The following is a 17,263-nucleotide window of genomic DNA, read 5'->3' on the forward strand; positions in this document are numbered from 1 at the left end:
TTTTAGCCCATAACCTGAAATGTGTAACCTCAATTGGTATGAGACCAATTTGAGGTGAAACTAGGCACAAAATGTGCCAACTTTCATTGAGAGAACATACCAAAATTCTGCTTGAAAGGTGATGTGAAAATTACCAATTCGGATTAGGTACACTTGAGACCTAAAACTGACCATTTGGGCAGCAGTGAGTGTTTAGGCCATAACTCACTCAAAACAGGTCCAATTGACCTGAAATTTTAACCATGAATAGTTAAGACCCATACCTACAAGTATTATGAAGACACCAAAGCCCAGAAATGACCATAAGCAAGTCAAAAAGCTTGCACAAGTTCGGGTCCAAAAACTGGCCGAACCAGAGTTGACCAAATTGACCTAAAATTGACCTAAAATGGTACCATTTGACCAGCAATAGTATAATGACCATAACTTGGTCTACTTAACTCGGATTGACCTGAAATTTTGCCCGCGTGCAATAAGACCTAGATCTACAAGTTTGTAGTTTCGACCGAGACTCGAAAACCGAGGAACTAGATCGTCCGGTTAGGTCAAACCAGTGTCCGGAATCCAAAGAATTTGCATTAAAATGCACTAAGCAAGGAAATGACTTTGGTAAAACATACCAAACCTAAAACCCTATCGAATGTGACATATTAACGATACTAAAACCTAATGTACCTAAAACGCAATGAGGGCGGTATATTAGGTGATTAAGTGAATAATTGAGTTCGGCATTGTTTACCAAACACCATCGATAGAGACGATTTAATTTAGTCTTGAAACACTTCAAATTGTGTTTCTCGATTAACAAGGACTCAGAAAAGGGAAAGAAATACTTGAGTCGGGACCAGAGACAAATATCGAGGTTTGTGCACAACGACTATTTCTTTTGAATTTTTCAATTGAAATGAATTATGACTATTATACATTATTATTTTAAATTGTGTTTGTGCACAACTATTATTGCTTTTGAATTTTTCAATTGAAATAAATATTGAATATTTGTATATTATTGTTTTAAATTGTGTTTGTGCACAACAACTGTTTCTTTTGAATTATTTTCAATGGAAATAAATATTGACTATTTGCATATCATTGTTTTAAATTGTGGAAATGTGTTTGGTGGACACTTATTGATTGAAAAACATTGTGAATGGTTTGAAATCGTGAAAAATTGTTTGAATGGTATTTGATGGATACTTATTGATTGAAAAGCAGTAAATGGTTTTGTGGAAATTGAAGTGAATTACGAATTGTGTTGCCATTTTGTGAATGAAATTATAACTTTGGAAATTTATTGGATTCTTACGGATCATTTGAATAAAATGTTTGGAATTGTTTTGACTCACAATTGGCATGACACCGATAATATGTTCCTCCTCCATTAATGGGGTGAGTGTGATTATTCCTCCCTCTTTGACTTATCGACCGGGGTGAGTATGATTATGTTCCTCCCTCTTTGACTTCCCACCGAGGTGAGTATGGATGAGTACTCATTAGATAGCTAGCTTCCTCCTCATTGATTTCAATTATTGGGGTGAGCATGTCTTGTCGTGGTGTACAACACGGCATGTACGAAAAAAATTGTGTCATGACTTAAATTGTGATATTGATTGGCAACACTGTATTCTCCAGTTATTTGATCGAATGGTGTTATTGATTTGCAAAACGATATTATTCAATTATTTGATCGAATTGTGTTATTGATTTGCAAAACGATATTATTCAGTTATTTGATCAAATTGTGTCATTGATTGGAACAAAGGGTGTGATTCAGTAATTTGATCAAATTGTGTATGAATTGGCAATACGGTATTCTTAAGCTATTTGACTAAATTGTGTTATTATGAATTTTGATAATTTGTGAATTGGAGTTTAAATTCCTTATGACATTCATTGTCTTGAAATCAACTATGGTTTTAAGTATCCACTAATGATATGATTTATGAATTGTGATTTAAAATTGTATTTGGTTAATGTTGTGCACCACTGAGACATTGTCTCAGCGATAGCTTTTATTGCCGCGCAGGTAGAGAGATAGATAGGGCAGCAGACTAGGCTGCTAGTACCGCCAGCGAGAGATTTTGGGTATAGTGAGTATACCATATGTGGCATTTTGTACTGTAATGTATATTCACTGTATGTATATTTTGTTCTTGGTTTTGAGCAGTTGTAAATTTAAGTTGTATAATAAAGTTGTAAAATAATTATGAGTTATTTGGCTTTTAAAAATTGTGTTATATTTTTGTATCTTAGTATTTGAAAATCACTGTGGATTTGACTTGAGAAATGTGTTGTGTTGATAAAAATGTTGGAGTTGAGATTTGAAAATATATTGAAGTGCTTTTTACAGGTTTTCTGAAGAACTGTTTTGTCTAAAATACAAATGGCACCTTGCCAAAATTTTTACAGATACTCCAAATAAATCAAATGAGTTAGTTGTTTCACTTCAGTTCACCAAAGTCTTTCACACCTGTAAATAGTGCTCACCACTGTAAAAGAAGAAAAGTTTTTAAAATCCCTTGTAGTGTATTTAATGGATTATCAGTAGACGGAGTTGGTAATTCATTAGGTATACTACGGGATCATGTTATGCCTTACAGAGGGGTAGGGTGTGACAAGTTTCTTCCACACCTTATGAGATATGGCATGAAAGAAAACCAAGTTTTAAGCATGTTAAGATTTGGGGTTATCCAGCTTATATCAAAAAGCTGAACACTGATAAATTGGAGACCAGATCAGAAAAGGGTCGATTTGTTGGATATCCAAAAGATAGTTTTGGATATTATTTTTATTTGCCTACTTCATAAAAGGTTGTGATAAGTAGAGATGCCACATTTCTTGAACAACAGTTTGTTCAAGAAGGAGGTAAAGGAAGGCAAATAGAGTTAGAATTGGAGAATTCTGACCAACAAATAGATCAGATGGATATAGATCCATCTAGTCAATCTACACCCATTGATGAAACATCTACAGCTGTTCCTCGTAGAACAACTAGGGTATCTCACCCACCAGTGAGATATGGTTTGCTTCATGAAGAAGAACAAGAGTTGTCTACTCATGAAGAAGTAGATCATGGAGATGATCCACTTATCTATGAAGAAGCTATATCAGATATAGACTCTTCAAAATGGATTGATGCTATGAAATCTAAAATTGATTCCATGTATAAGAATCAAGTTTGGGATCTTGTTGACCCACCTGATGGTATTGTACCTATAGAGAACAAATGGGTTTTCAAGAAGAAAATTGGTTCTGATGGAAAGGTAGAGACCTATAAAGCAAGGCTAGTAGCGAAAGGGTATCGCCAAAGGTAAGGAATCGACTATGAGGAGACTTTCTTGCCTGTTGCCATGCTTAAATCAATTAGGATTCTATTAGCAATAGCTGCATACTATGATTATGAGATTTGGCAGATGGATGTCAAAACAGCTTTTCTCAATGGATACATTGAAGAAAACATTTTCATGGAACAACCTAGGGGTTTTGAATCCCAAGATGGTTCCAAGGTATGCAAGCTAAAGCGATCCATTTATGGGTTGAAGCAAGCTTTGAGGAGTTGGAACATTCATTTTGATGAAGCCATTAAATCCTTTGGTTTTATAAAAAATGAGGATGAGCCATGTGTATATAAGAAGGTTAGTGACAGTGCTATCACTTTCCTTGTCTTCTATGTGGATGATATACTATTGATGGGTAATGACACAGGTATGTTGACAACTGTAAAGGTATGGTTGTCAAATACATTCTCCATGAAAGACTTAGAGGAGGCAACCTATATTCTTGGGTTTCGCATCTATAGAGATAGAGCGAAAAGAATAATTGGTTTATCCCAAAGTCTATACTTGGAAAAGGTGTTAAAGAGGTTTAACATGCTTGATTCCAAGAGAGGATTGTTACCAGTGAGACAAGGTATCCACCTTTCTAAAGAGATGTCTCCAAAGACACCTGAAGAAAGAGATAAGATGGCCAGGATTCCATATGCTTCAGCTATTAGAAGTTTAATGTATGCAATGTTGTGTACTAGGCCGGATATCGCATATGTTGTTAGTTTGACTAGCAGGTATCAATCCAATCCAGGTTTGGAACATCGGATAGTCATAAGAATATCCTTAAGTACTTGAGAAGAACTAAGGATTTATTCTTGATCTATGGAGGTGGAGACTTGCAATTGGATGGTTATACTGATTCTGATTTCCAATCAGATATCTATAATAGAAAGTCTAACTCTAGATATGTGTTCATTTGTAATGGAGGTGTAGTTAGTTGGTAGAGTTCCAAATAGAGCACAACTGCAGATTCCACTACAGAGGCTGAGTATATTGCTGCATTAAATGCTGCAAAGGAAGCTGTTTGGATAAAGAAGTTCATGACAGAACTTGCATGAGTTCCTTCCGTTGAGTCAGCAGTTCCACTTTACTGTGACAACAATGGAGCAGTCATACAGGCTAAGGAACCCAGGTCTCACCAGAAATCCAAAAACATAGAAAGGCGCTACCACATTATCAGAGAAATAGTTGGACAAGGCGATGTAGCCATGCAGAAAATAGCATCAGCTGAAAATCCGGTGATCCATTCACTACGCCTATGTCACACTCACTAGACCGACATCTTGAGAATATGGGTCTAAGGTATTATAATAAATGGCTCTAGTGCTAGTGGGAGATTATTAGTAGTATGCCCTATAGCATAACATTTAGTATGTATCTTGTACATGTTTTATTAATAAAAGGCATTTTCACTTTTCCATTTGCATAATACATTTATGTGTAATAGAAAAAGTCCATTAATATTTTGTTAGAAATTCTATTCTTAAATTGTTAAGAATATGAGTGACAGTATTTCTAGCACAAAGTATCATAAATTAGTTCACAATCGAGGATACTTCACAATAAGGACATGACTTATCCAGAAAGATTGTAATCATGTTTGTTCCCAAGTTATTTATATGAGATGTAAATAAGATGGAATGGTGAGCCTCATGCCATATGACAAACATGATAGGCACTTATACGGTTTGGCACTTATGACCTAATTTAGGTACTGCCATTAATACGTAACCTGCACAAAACACTTACACTTCCAATTTGATATTCCTTCTCCTCCTCATTACTTCAATATTCAATCAATGGCACTTCCATATATATATTGTACACAATTCCAACAAATAATTTTGGGCAGAACATTCAAGTGCTCAATGCACACAATTCATTATTAAGTTCAATATTCACTTACACCAAAATTCAACATATCTCAATGTCAATATTACACATACACTTCAACATACTCATACTTTAATATCACTTACACATGCTGCTCACAATTTAACACTAACATATTTCATTAATAAACTTCATATTCACACACAAATTCATGATTTAGTAGGCTGCCAAACATGGCAGTTTGCCCAAAGCATTAAGGTTCCATTTCACGCCCTTAATTCAAGCACTACATGCACATACTTAGATTTTAACTTACTACATCCTCCATTTGAGTTAATCAGCCTTAATTTCCATCCATTAGAGGTAAGAAAAACTCAAATACAATACATATTCATGGCTGCCAAAAATGGACCATTTCATTTCTCAATGTTTTCTTCATTTCTCTTCACCAAAATACTTACCTCAACTTAAACACAAGGTTTACTAAAGCAAGGGAGAGGTTTGGACACTTACCACTTTTGGAGATTGTTAAAAATTCACCAAATTTCTTCCTTTTTGTTCTCTATAATTTGCCCAAGTGGTGTGGGCCAACTTTAGTGTTTGGGACATTAATGGTGGTTTTGGGAGGAGATAGAATTCGGCCAAAGTGAGTTATGAGGAAGAAGAAAATGTTATGGGATTACACATGTCCATTTAGGTGTTTAAAATACTCCCCTAGTGGTCCACTAACTTATAATATATATAAATATAATTAAACTTTTAATTATCCTAAGTTTACCCCCCATTTCTTTCACTATTCTTATAATGTATCACAATTTAATTTTTCATGACATTTTCTAAGTGCAATATCATTTATTTTTAATGGAAATTGAGGTCAAAAGGCAACTCTACATGTCAAATGACCAAAATACCCCACTTCGGGTTATATTCCCGATTTTTTTGTAATATCGATTTTTATCTGTTTCTCGATTTTTTGTTTTTCTTTGTACTAATTTATTAATTTTTCTTTAATAATTCTAGTGTCAATTATATTTCAATAGACCTTTACTTATGTCTTGAAATTAAATTCCAAGGGTTCCTCATAGCCTTGTGGCTCGAACGCCTTCCTGCTATGTCACCCATCGCCGTGTTTACTGCTTAACTTAGTTTCATTTTCTCTCTTTCATTTTTCTTTGATTTTTATTGTTTTTTTTTTATTTCATCATTATATGTCTGTTCACTATCATCGAAGTGTAGTTATAGACATCCTTACTTGCCTGGACTGATATTTGGCCACTAGAACAATAGAATGTATAGAATACATACGGGGGGGATGTTACAACTCTTCCCCTTTAAATAAAAATTTCGTCCTCGAAATTTACATGATGTGAAGAGCTGAGGGAACTATTGCCTCATTGTCTCCTTGCTCTCCCATGTTGCCTCTTCCGTGTTGTGGTGTCTCCATAGGATTTTCACTAGTGGAATTGTCTTGTTGTTTAGCTCTTTTACCTCTCGTGCCAAGATTTTAATTGGTTCTTCTTCATATGTCAGGTCAGGTTGGACCACAATTTCTTCTGCTGAGATGACATGAGGAGGATCTGATCTGTATCTTCTGAGCATCGAGACATGGAACACATTGTGTATCTTGTCCAGCTCAGGTGGTAAGGCTAATCGGTAGGCTACTGGTCCCACACGTTCAATAACTTCATATGGGCCAATGAACTTAGGGCTTAATTTTCCCTTTTTCCCGAATCTCAACACTTTCTTCCACGGTGATACTTTGAGAAATACATTCTTGCCAACTTCATACTCAATGTCTTTTCTCCTCAAGTCAGCATAAGATTTACATCGGCGAGGCAACTTTCAAATTGGCCTTTATTAGTTTCACCTTTTCCTCTATCTGTTTTATCAAGTCTGGCCCCACTAGCTTATTTTCACCCAATTCAGTCCAACATACAGGTGTTCTGCATTGACTTGCTGACATGTCAAGCATCTAGTTACATAGTCAACTATGTCCTTCTTCATACCTGGCCACCAGTATCGGAGTTTCAGGTCATGGTACATTTTTGTGCTTCCTGGGTGCATATCATACACACTGTTATGTGCTTCTCTCAGAATACTAGTTTTCAATTCTTTATCATCTGGAACACACACTCTTTCTTTATAGTACAGGCACCCATTTTCTTTCACTTCATATTCAGTTTCCTTCCCTTCAGTGATTTTGCCCATAACAGCCATTAATTTCTCATCTGTCTTCTGCCCATCCTGTATCTATTGTAACAGATTCGGCTTCACTTGTAACGCAGCCAAAATAACTCCATCATGAGTTAAGGACAGTTGGGCATTCAGAGATCTTAATGCTACAATAGATTTTCTGCTTAAAGCATCAGCGACTACATTTGCCTTCCCAAGATGATAGTCAATCACACAATCATAATCTTTCAGAAATTCAATCCATCGCCTCTGTCTCAAATTAAGTTCCTTATGGGTTGGCAGATACTTCAGACTCTTATTGTTTGTGTATATGTAGCATTTTTCTCCATACAAGTAATGCCTCCATATCTTCAATGCAAAGATAATTGCTGCTAACTCTAAATCATGAGTAGGGTAATTCTTTTCAAGTGGCCTTAACTGATTGGAAGCATATGCGACCACTTTCCCTTATTGCATGAGTACACACCCTAACCCATTGTGTGAGGCACCATCAGACTACAAAGTCTTTTCCGGACATTGGTCGTGTTAACACTGGTGCCTCTGTCAACATAGCCTTCAGCCTCTCAAAACTGGCTTGACACTTGTCATTCTAGTCAAATTTCATATTCTTGTGTAGTAATTTGGTCATTGGAGCAGCTATCAAGGAAAATCCCTTTACAAATCTTTTATAATATCCAGCTAACTCCAAGAAACTTCTGATCTCAGTTGTATTTCTGGGAGGCTTCCATTCCATCGCTGCTTCAATCTTTTTGGGATCCACTCTAATCCCTTCAGCTGATATTACATGTCCAAGGAATGTAATCTCATTCAACCAGAACTCATACTTGGACAATTTAGCATACAGTTTCTTCTCTTTTAGAGTCTACAGAATAATTCTCAAATGCTCATCATGTTTTGCTTTATCCTTAGAATACACCAGGATGTCATCAATGAAGACCACTATAAACCGATCTAAGTATGGATGGAAGATACGGTTCATAAGGTCCATGAATGCTTCTGGAGTGTTTGTTAACCCAAATGGCATCACCAGGATTTCATAATGCCCATACTGGGTTCTAAATGTAGTCTTAGGCACATCTACATCCGTAACCCTTAGCTGATGATACCCTGATCTGAGATCAATCTTAGAAAACACAACGGCTCCCTTCAACTGATCAAACAGATCGTCAATTCTAGGCAACAGATACTTGTTCTTCACTGTTACTCTGTTTAACTGCTGGTAGTCAACACATAACCTCAGTGTCCCATCTTTCTTCTTAACAAACAATATTGGAGCTCCCCACGGGCATATGAACCCCTTGTCTAGTAATTCTTGCAGTTAGATTTTTAACTCTTTCAATTCAGTAGGTGCCATCTGAAGGAACGGAAGCGTGAAAAACACAAGATTATACCATTGAATTCAAAAATTTTCACCTAGGGTCACAAGCACCATGCAAGATTTATTTTTATCTATTTGATTTCAATGATAAACAACATATTAAAACTCTTTTAATATGTTTTTGGATCTGTATTTGCCATTTAAGATTTTAAAATTAATCAGATTAATTTTAGAACCCTAGATTAAATCAAGAACGATTACACTAACCTCTTGATGTCTTTGCAACAGTGCGCCTTTGAGATTCGTCTTCAGGACACCAGATGTTGTCCCTCTAGCTTGTCCACACCAAGAACACCTATGGCAGCCCTTGAACAGCTTCTAAAGCCTTTTCTATTAATTAGAAATTCAAGTTCTGCCTTTTAAGAGATTAGAGATGCAAGCAGACACTAGAAACAATTTCTAGTGTTCTTAATTCAAGAGATTGATGGCTAATCTCTTTGAATTGATGAGAGATGAAGAGAAATAGCTGGAGAGGCTCAAAGTGGCGTGACATATGAGAGGAGAGGCTGCTGGTTGTGTTTTCTTTTCATAACCCCACTTAAATAGCTAGGTTAACACATTAAACCCTAGCCACATGTCACCTTTTGATTAGCTCTAGGTTTAAGTGACCCAATCACATTGTGCCAAGTGTCAAACCTATATTTAATCTTGATTTTAATCATCTTACATGATTAAAAATATTTGGCAAGCTTATGTGTTATGCCATGTGTCACCATCTCATGGTGCCACGTGTCACACCGCAAAATGACCAAAATGCCTGTGTCTTAATTTTGAGTTCTTAACCCAAAATAATTATTTTCTTCTTCTAATTAATTTATATCAAATATAAATTAATTAATTAATCTCTATTAATTAATTTCTCATCAATTAAATTCATATTTAAACACTTTAAATATAAATTTAATTTATACTACACATCCAATAATCTAGATTTGGTTTCAAGTCATGCTAGGGACTTTGCAATTTTATTGCAAACCAAATCTATTTAATTAATCAATTAAACTCTTTAATTAATTAATTAAATCATATTTAAATAGGTGATAACTTGTGTATGTGTGTGACTTACTAGGCTCATCACTAATTGGCAATGAGACATGATATCAACTCTTAATATCATCGAACTCTTTCTTACCATAAATGATTTCTCTAAATCATTTTATGAACCTCATAGACCATGGTTAACACCTAGCATAGTATGCCATGGCCACCCAATTAGTAATAAGGTTTACCTTAAATGAACCTATAATCATATGTTACCATGCACTAGAATCTCTCTGCATTACAAAATCCCAACTCAAGTTGAGTCATGGTTTATGTCAAACTCCATTTGCTATGAATATTATGTTCTCTTTTAATTCCAGTTCTTGATTAAAAGATTTTTCTCATCGAAACTCTTTTCTCGAATAAATCTATCTGTCTGGCAGAACTTGAAACATCAAGAACAATTAAATGAACATAGGATTTTATCTCTATTTACTTAGAGGAACAGATTCCTTCTTGATCAACACCTACCTCCATATATAACTAGCAGAGCCAACACATGCCCATATACCCATACATAGTACAAGTATGAAAGCAGATCAAACTCAAACTACCTATATACAAGATAAGCTGTGCTATCTCGTGTCTAAAGATTATATGCATCGATATGATTTATGACAAAACATTGACAAGAGTAAACTCCATGTGCTTGTCATAAGTGTCACTGGTTCGCCTACTTATCATTTATAAGTGCCTATCATGTTTGTTATATGGCATGAGACTCACCATTCCATCTTATTTATATCTCATATAAATAACTTGGGAACAAACATGAATACAATCTTTCTGGATAAGTCATGTCCTTATTATGAAGTATCCTCGATTGTGAACCTATTTATGATACTTTGTGCTAGAAATATTGTCACTCATATTCTTAACAACTTAAGAATAATATTTCTAACAAAATATCAATGGACCTTTTCTATTACACATAAATATATTATGTAAACGGAAAAGTGGAAATGCCTTTATTAATAAAAATATGTACAAGATACATACTAAATGATATGCTCTAGGGCATATTACTAACAATCTCCCACTAGCACTAGAGCCATTCATTACAATATCTTAGACCCATCTTCTCAAGATGTCAGTCTAACTGAGATTATGACAAAGGCTTAGTGAATGGATCACCGGTTTTTTAGTCGATGTTATATTTTCTGCATGGCTATATCGCTTGCCCAACTATATCCCCGATAATATGGTAGTGCCTTTCTATGTGTTTGGATTTTGGGTGAGACCTTAGTTCCTTAGCTCGCATGATCGCTCCATTGTTGTCACAAAGGTAGTGGAACCGCCGACTTAATGGAAGGAACTACTATAAGTTCTCATTTAACTTCTTTATCCAAACGACTTCCTTTGCGGATTCGATGCAACAATATACTCACCTCGGTGAGTGGAATCTGCAATCGTGCTCGCTTGGAACTCTTCCAACCGATCGCACCTCCATTACAAATGAACACATATCCAGAGGTAGACTTTCTATCATCGATATCCGATTGGAAATCGAATCGATAACCATCCAATTGCAAGTCTCCACCTCCATAAATCAAGAATAAATCCATAGTTCTTCTTAAGTACTTAAGAATATTCTTGTGATTATCCGATGTTCCAAACTGGATTGGATTGATACCGCTAGTCAAACTAACGACATATGCGATATCCGGCCTAGTACACAACATTGCATACATTAAACTTCCAATAGCCAAGCATATGGAATCTCGCCATCTTATCTCTTTCTTGGATGTCTTTGGAGACATCTCTTTAGAAAGGTGGATACCATGTCTCACTGGTAACAATCCTCTCTTGGAATCAAGCATGTTAAACCTCTTTAACACCTTTTCCAAGTATAGATTTTGGGATAAACCAATTATTCTTTCGATCTATCTCTATAGATGCGAATCCCAAGAATATAGGTTGCCTCCCTAAGTCTTTCATGGAGAATGTATTTGACAACCATACCTTTATAGTCGTCAACATACCGTATCATTACCTATCAACAAGATGTCATCCACATATAAGACAAGGAAAGTGATAGCACTGTCACTAACCTTCTTATATACACATGGCTCATCCTCATTTTTGATAAAACCAAAGGATTTAATGGCTTCATCAAAGCGGATGTTCCAACTCCTCGAAGCTTGTTTCAACCCATAAATGGATTGCTTTAGCTTGCATACCTTGGAACCATCTTGGGATTCAAATCCCTAGGTTGTTCCATGAAAATGTTTTCTTCAATGTATCCATTAAGAAAAGCGTTTTGACATCCATCCGCCAAATCTCATAATCATAGTATGCACTATTGCTAATAAAATCCTAATTGATTTAAGCATGGCAACAAAGTAGAAAGTCTCCTCATAGTCTATTCCTTGCCTTTGGCGAAACCCTTTCGCTACTAGCCTTGCCTTATAGGTCTCTACCTTTCCATCGTAACCAATTTTCTTCTTGAAAACCCATTTGTTCCCTATAGGTACAATACCTTCAGTGGGTCAACAAGATCCCAAACTTGATTCTTATACATGGAATCAATCTGATTTCATAGCTTCAATCCATTTTGAAGAGTCTATATCCGATATAGCTTCTTCATAGGTAAGTGGATCATCTCCATGATCTACTTCTTCATGAGTAGACAACTCTTGTTCTTCTTCATGAAGAAAACCATATCTCAACTTTTGGGTGAGATACCCGGTTGTTCTACGAGGAACAATTTGTAGATGTTTCATCAATGGGTATAGGTTGACTAGATGGATCTATATCCATCCTGATGCATTGGTTGGTCGAATTCTCCAATTCTAACTCTATTTGCCTCCCTTTGCCTCCTTCTTGAACAAACCGTTGTTCAAGAAATGTGGCATCTCTACTTATCACAACCTTTTGTGAAGTAGGCAAATAAAAATAATATCCAAAACTATCTTTTGGATATCCAACAAATCGACCTTTTCTCGATCCGGTCTCCAATTTATCGGTGTTCACTTTTTGATATAAGTGGACAACCCCAAATCTTAACATGCTTAAGACTTGGTTTTCTTCCATGCCATATCTCATAAGGTGTGGAAGAAACGATTTTGATGGAATCCTATTCGAATATATAAAGTGATTCTAATGCAAATCCCCAAAAGGAGATTGGCATATCAAGATAGCTCATCATACTACGTACCATATCCAATAGGGTACGATTTCTCCTTCGATACACCATTCGGTTGTATGGCGTTCTGGAGGAGTCACCGAGAAACAATGCCATGCTCTCTCAAGTATTCATCAAATTCGATTTCAAATATTCACCTCCACGATCCGATCGAAGAGCTTTAATATTCTTTCTGTTTGATTTTCTACTTGATTTAAATTCTTTGAACTTTTCAAAGGATTCATGTTTGTATTTCATCAAATACAAATACCCAAACCTTGATTTATCATCGGTAAAGGTAATAAAATAATGAAAACCCCTCTAGCCATTTCTTTAAACGGACCACATACATCACTATGTATTAGTTCCAAAATATTTTCACTCTTAGCCCTTGTCCAACAAAGGGTGATCTAGTCATTTGCCTTGAAGGCAAGATTCACAAGTTGGAGTAGGCTCGAGCCCAATGAGGATAGAATCCCCATTTTCTCCAATTTTGCAATCCTATCTTCGCAACATGACATAACCTTAAGTGCCAAATATATTTTGAACTTGAGTTGGTTTTCACCATGGCATTGTATTCTTTTAGATCACTTGCATTCATTTTGTGTTTGTCATTATTATCCAAATAATAAAGACCATCATTCATATAACCCAACCAACATATTTATTTCCAAAATAAATATTGCAAACATCATCTGTGAACTGAAATTCATAGCCATTTCTAGTCAAACTAGATATAGAAATGATGTTCTTAAAAGCATCAGTACATATAAAATATTATCCAAACACAAAACATGTCCAAACATGTAAAAGATTTAGATCCTATGGCTAAAGCTTCAGCTTGAGCCATTGCCAATCCGACTCTAATATCTTGAGAATGCAAGTCGCCATCGTTTGCTAGTTCCCGCATATCATTAGAAATGTGAGAATCGCACCAGATCTAAAACCCAAGCTGTAGATGAATTATAAGTATCATCGAATCTAAATAACAAGATATGGACATACCTTCCAAGGTGTATCCTTCTTGTCCTTCAGAGAAGCAAGATACTCAGGCGGTTCCTTTTCCAAAGGCCCATCCTTTTGGCTGGAAACACTTTCCTTTGCCTTCATCGACTTTAGTCTTCCTTTTCTGCTTAGCTATTTTCTTGGAAGGACCAGAATCGAGGTTTCTTTTTCTTATTGCCTTTCTTCTTGTTGGACTTTCCACAGAAGAAGATGCAACCAAAGCTACCTCTTTTCCTTTATTGCCAGCATATTCTTTTGGGCAATAACCAGATGTTGAGTAATTCACTAAGGTGCATTCTGTTTAGTCATATGGAAATTTGTCACAAAATTCCCAAAAGACTCAGGAAGGGATGAAGGATCAAATCCGTTTGTAGTTGGAAATCCATGTTGAAGTCAAGATGTTCCAACCGCTCAATCACCAATCATCTTGTGGACATGATCCCCAACATTCTCGTCCCTCGACATCCTCATATGGAATAAGCTGTTTAGATATCTCATACCTAGCATTCTCTGTGCTCACCATACAACTCTTGTAGGTGAAGGAGGATCTCACTAGCACTGCATGTTCTCATGTTGCTTCAGTAACTCATTACTCATGGAAGCAAGCATGTAACACTTAGCTCTCATATCATGCTCCTTCCACTTGTCCAAAGTATCATGTTCCTCTTGTGTGGCCTCTGGAGGTAAGGGACCAGAACATTTGAATATAGAACATATCCTATATGTTCAAGGTTCAGACAAGTTTCAAATTTCTTAGCCAATCGCATGTGATTAGGTCCTGTCAACTGTTGTGATCAAGTATGCTTGCAAGGATATTGGATGGTGGTGGTTGTTTTGTGCTCATTTTTATCATAAAATTAATTGCAGAAAATAACCAGATTAATTAGTAAATGTATCATGTAATTAACCAAAATGATTATGGTCTTTTAATCAAATTGGTCCTCCCACTAACTTAGCGAATCCTACACTTCCAAAGTAGAAAACGGAAATCCTAGTTGGATGGATTTCTAGTGGGTGATTGAATTCTTATAATTCTATTGATCATCCTCAGGTACATCCATTATTGGAATTACAATAAACTATAAGTGAGCAACTCCTTGCCCATCACATCTCATGTGAGGTTCAATCCTTTTACTAGCCCCTAATGCTCAAAATCTCAGGTACATCCAATATTGACTTATCTTGCATTAGTTAAGTTGATCCCATTGAGCCAGTAATTATGCAAATAATTTTAATGTCCTCAGGTACATCCAATATTGGCCACCAAACCATTTACATATTTACAACATCTCATGCTTAACAATTATTCTTAAGAAAATCTCTTAAATTAATTGCATCTCATGCAACTATTTAAAATTTCTTAAAATAATTGCCCCAATGGAGGGCTTATGTTATAATTACTTTAATTATAGCATTTCCAACTTAATCATTTGTTTGGAAGATTTTATAGCCATCCTAATTACTATTAAGGTCTCACTTTGCACATTATCCATTTAGCATGCATATATCATATAATTGCATACATTCCCATACATCTCATGCATTCATGGATAAGCAGTAAATATGGTATGATCATGGACTTTCTAAGGGATTCAATTCTGAGCCACCAAGAATTGAATCAGGGCATTCCTAGGTGCATTTCATTCATTCATTTTACAAGAGTTGCTGAAGGAGTACATAATCAACACTTGATATTGAATTCCTCCCACTGGTCCCACCAATGCTCTTGACCTCCTTGAACTTCTTGCAATCCAATATTACATAGTAATCCTTGGCATACCAAGGCGAATTTACAAGAACTTAAATAAATGAAATTACAACCCAAAATATTACAAACTTAATAATACATGCCCAAAATAAATTAAAATAAATTAATTAATTTACAATCCCAAAGAAACATAAAAGAAATAAATCCAATCACATTGGTCTTTTATAGTCCATGATCATCCATCATGCATATCACTATTTAACAATTAAATAAAACATACATTCTTAAATTAAATTGAATATCTCATATTCAACTTAAAATTCCAGATTTGAATATGATTCAAATAAATTTAAAAATTCAGATTTGAATCTCATTCAAACAAATTTAAAAATTCAGATTTGAATCACATTCAAACAACTTCAAAAATTCAGATTTGAATCACATTCAAACATATTTTAAAAAATCAGATTTGAATCACATTCAAATATTTTTTAAAAAATCAGATCTGAATTTTATTGAATCAATTTTAAAAAATCAGATTTAAATATGATTCAAACAACTTTAAAAATTCAGATTTGAATCTCATTCAAACAACTTTTAAAATTCAGATTTGAATCACATTCAAACATTTTTTTAAATTCTGATTTGAATCATAATTTAATTGTGTGATTAAAACAACTAATTAAACACTTTAATTAGTCAAAGAATAGGCCTTAGATCATACAACAATTGCAGAATTAAAAGCCAAACCTTGAATCACCCATGGAACCATTGTTGCCGCCACCAATGGTGGCTTCTCCATGTGTGACGCCACATCTCATGATCCAACCAGCAATGAACCTCTTGATCTCATGATCAAACACACAATTAAATTATATAATCAACAATCTAAATGGCAAATATAGTGGCTCGATACCAATTAAAGGAACGCAGGCGTGAAAAACACAAGATTATACCATTGAATTCAAAAATTTTCACCTAGGGTCACAAGCACCATGCAAGATTTATTTTTATCTATTTGATTTCAATGATAAACAACATATTAAAACTCTTTTAATATGTTTTTGGATCTGTATTTGCCATTTAAGATTTTAAAATTAATCAGATTAATTTTAGAACCCTAGATTAAATCAAGAACGATTACACTAACCTCTTGATGTCTTTGCGTGTCTGCGCTTTGAGATTCGTCTTCAGACACCGGATGTTGTCCTCTAGCTTGTCCACACCAAGAACACCTATGGCAGCCCTTGAACAGCTTCTAAAGCCTTTTCTATTAATTAGAAATTCAAGTTCTGCCTTTTAAGAGATTAGAGATGCAAACAGACACTAGAAACAATTTCTAGTGTTCTTAATTCAAGAGATTGATGGCTAATCTCTTTGAATTGATGAGAGATGAAGAGAAATAGCTGGAGAGGCTCAAAGTGGCGTGACATATGAGAGGAGAGGCTGCTGGTTGTGTTTTCTTTCATAACCCCACTTAAATAGCTAGGTTAACACATTAAACCCTAGCCACATGTCACCTTTTGATTAGCTCTAGGTTTAAGTGACCCAATCACATTGTGCCAAGTGTCAAACCTATATTTAATCTTGATTTTAATCATCTTACATGATTAAAAATATTTGGCAAGCTTATGTGTTATGCCATGTGTCACCAT

This window comes from Hevea brasiliensis, chromosome 3 (genome assembly GCF_030052815.1).
Source record: "Hevea brasiliensis isolate MT/VB/25A 57/8 chromosome 3, ASM3005281v1, whole genome shotgun sequence".
NCBI lineage: Eukaryota > Viridiplantae > Streptophyta > Magnoliopsida > Malpighiales > Euphorbiaceae > Hevea > Hevea brasiliensis.